This window comes from Periplaneta americana, chromosome 1, assembly GCF_040183065.1.
Source record: "Periplaneta americana isolate PAMFEO1 chromosome 1, P.americana_PAMFEO1_priV1, whole genome shotgun sequence".
In the NCBI taxonomy this organism is placed as follows: domain Eukaryota; kingdom Metazoa; phylum Arthropoda; class Insecta; order Blattodea; family Blattidae; genus Periplaneta; species Periplaneta americana.
The window spans coordinates 149,226,886-149,230,037 of NC_091117.1; positions in this window are offsets into that span (position 1 = coordinate 149,226,886).

Here is a 3,152-nt window from a genome sequence, read left to right on the forward strand (position 1 = left end):
ATGTATTCTTTTTCATGTGGACTAATTTTGTGCATTTTGTTGATCCCCTGATTTTTATCTCTGGAGAATTCTAAAAGACAAAGTGTACAGAAATAATACATACACAGTTGTGTCACAAGACGGCAGATAAATGTTCTAGGAGGGGTAGCACAAAAGCTGTGGCACATGCGTATAGTATTGTTAACCGTAGTATTCCATGGCTTCCCTACCCCACCTACAATATTTCTGTGCCATCTCGTGGCGCAACAACAATACTTAGTGTACGCTGGAATAAATGAAAAAATGCAGCAAGGCATGTGTCACTTATTAAACAGGTGCGACAAATGTTTGGAATCAGAAGGTAGATAGTTTCAGCATCTTCTTTCTTAATTTGAAAGGCATGTTGGTCCGACAAGTTAACAAATTTAAAGAAAACAAATATCAAGAGTCCTTCAATAACTGTCTATTAAAAATTACAAAATATTACATAGGTTGCAGGAACATATTCTGACTAGCGCTTTCGCTATAATAATAGCATCCTCAGGTCAGACTTTTGCGATGTTATGCTTTTCATATAAAGACATGGATAGACTAGTAACGTCGAAAAATGTTAAAGTACATGACGTAAAAATATAAAAATATGAAAAATACAATGATAAGAGAAATAAAAAGACTTATGAACAGTCTGAAATATATATATATATATATATATATATATATGGTAGAAAAACCTTCATGAGGTCTCAAAAAATACATAAAAATATTTGACATGTGTGCAGGTGATAGATCACAATTTGGTAAAAAATGCAGCTTAAAATAGCGACACAGACAATAAAAAGAATAAATTAAAATATTGCTTTGGATCAGTCACCACGACGTAGCAGCACATTGTAAAATCTGCAAAAATCAATAATAAGTATTTAGTAAGGGATCAGTGTAGGACCAGAAAAAGAAGTGAATTGACGATAAAATACTTACAAGGTCTTTGGTCTTGGCGTAATAAAAGAAAGTGATGTTGTCTGTTCTGTGGCGTGGTGGTGACTGGTGCAATGACACAGTATGAGAGACACGTCATGACGTAAGTGGAGGGGGGTACGTGCCGCAGTGAGAAGAGTTTCTATTGGCTAATTTAAATAAAGGATTACCGGAACTAGGTAATTGTTCATTAATTAGTGGAACTGTATTATTAAGCGATTTAGCTATGTAAAATTCTTCAGCAACTAAATTAAAAGCTCCATTACTGATGGGTTTTAAAATCTGTAAAGCGTCGGACATATTTTGAAGCTCGTGGCCGTTCTCAATCAAATGGGTTGCGAATTTAGATTTATTACGATTGTGACGAAAATCTGCTTTATGTTCAGAATATCTAGTCCTAAAATTCCTTTTGGTTTGGCCAATATACTTTTTTGGGCAATTCTTACAATGCAGCATGTACACTCCACCACTGGCATATTTATCAAAGTTACAAATATTGTTTGAAATAACATTATTAAGTTTATTACCTGTTCTGAAAGAGACCTTTACATTTTCTTTTTTGAAAAAATTATGCAACTTGTATGATACATTATTATAAAAAGACATTGTGTTCCAATACTTAGATTTTTTAGTATCAGTAAAGGGCGTGAGCGTAATATCTGAACTCTTGTGTAAATGAGACTTTCTTTTAGAAAGAAGTTTATCTATCAATTTTCTGTTGAATCCATTTTCTATTGCAAGTCCTACTATATATTTATATTCTTTTAATTTAGTTGCTGAAGAATTTTACATAGCTAAATCGCTTAATAATACAGTTCCACTAATTAATGAACAATTACCTAGTTCCGGTAATCCTTTATTTAAATTAGCCAATAGAAACTCTTCTCACTGCGGCACGTACCCCCCTCCACTTACGTCATGACGTGTCTCTCATACTGTGTCATTGCACCAGTCACCACCACGCCACAGAACAGACAACATCACTTTCTTTTATTACGCCAAGACCAAAGACCTTGTAAGTATTTTATCGTCAATTCACTTCTTTTTCTGGTCCTACACTGATCCCTTACTAAATACTTATTATTGATTTTTGCAGATTTTACAATGTGCTGCTACGTCGTGGTGACTGATCCAAAGCAATATTTTAATTTATTCTTTTTATTGTCTGTGTCGCTATTTTAAGCTGCATTTTTTACCAAATTGTGATCTATCACCTGCACACATGTCAAATATTTTTATGTATTTTTTGAGACCTCATGAAGGTTTTTCTACCATATATATATATATATTTCAGACTGTTCATAAGTCTTTTTATTTCTCTTATCATTGTATTTTTCATATTTTTATATTTTTACGTCATGTACTTTAACATTTTTCGACGTTACTAGTCTATCCATGTCTTTATATGAAAAGCATAACATCGCAAAAGTCTGACCTGAGGATGCTATTATTATAGCGAAAGCGCTAGTCAGAATATGTTCCTGCAACCTATGTAATATTTTGTAATTTTTAATAGACAGTTATTGAAGGACTCTTGATATTTGTTTTCTTTAAATTTGTTAACTTGTCGGACCAACATGCCTTTCAAATTTTGTAATGCCATTCAGGCAAAAACATTTCACGCTTGCTTGAATATAAAGACCAAATTATATAACACAATAGCAAATATTAAGTTTAACAAACAATGTTTAGCTCACAGGGTGATTCCTAAATATGCTACTATTCATATAAAAGCTAACAACTTTGCTTCTAAAAGAACAAAAGAGCAAGCACAAATATTACGTATTAATAATGAAATTAAATTCTTATATTGTAAGAAAGAGTACTTGAATAGAAAGCTATATCAAACACACCTTGCGGCTGCACAATATTTTGGACCCATATGGGACCTTATTCAATACCACCTTTCTGAAAAACTTGAGATCATTATGGCAAAAAAGCATGACGTTTTACGTAATAAGCTGGATTCGTTGTTAAAACAAAATGAAGTTGTTCACAATGTGAATACTCATACGGCACAAAGAACCATTAATCTTTCCAATGTAGCTTTCTCTACTGATGAATTGGACATTCTTAACAAAGGTTACAAGTTTAATTACCCTCCACACAATTTGGACAATACTATTGATAATTTGATCATAGAGACTGAACATGTTATTCAAAATTGTGAACATAATTGTAAAGATTATCTGAGATAC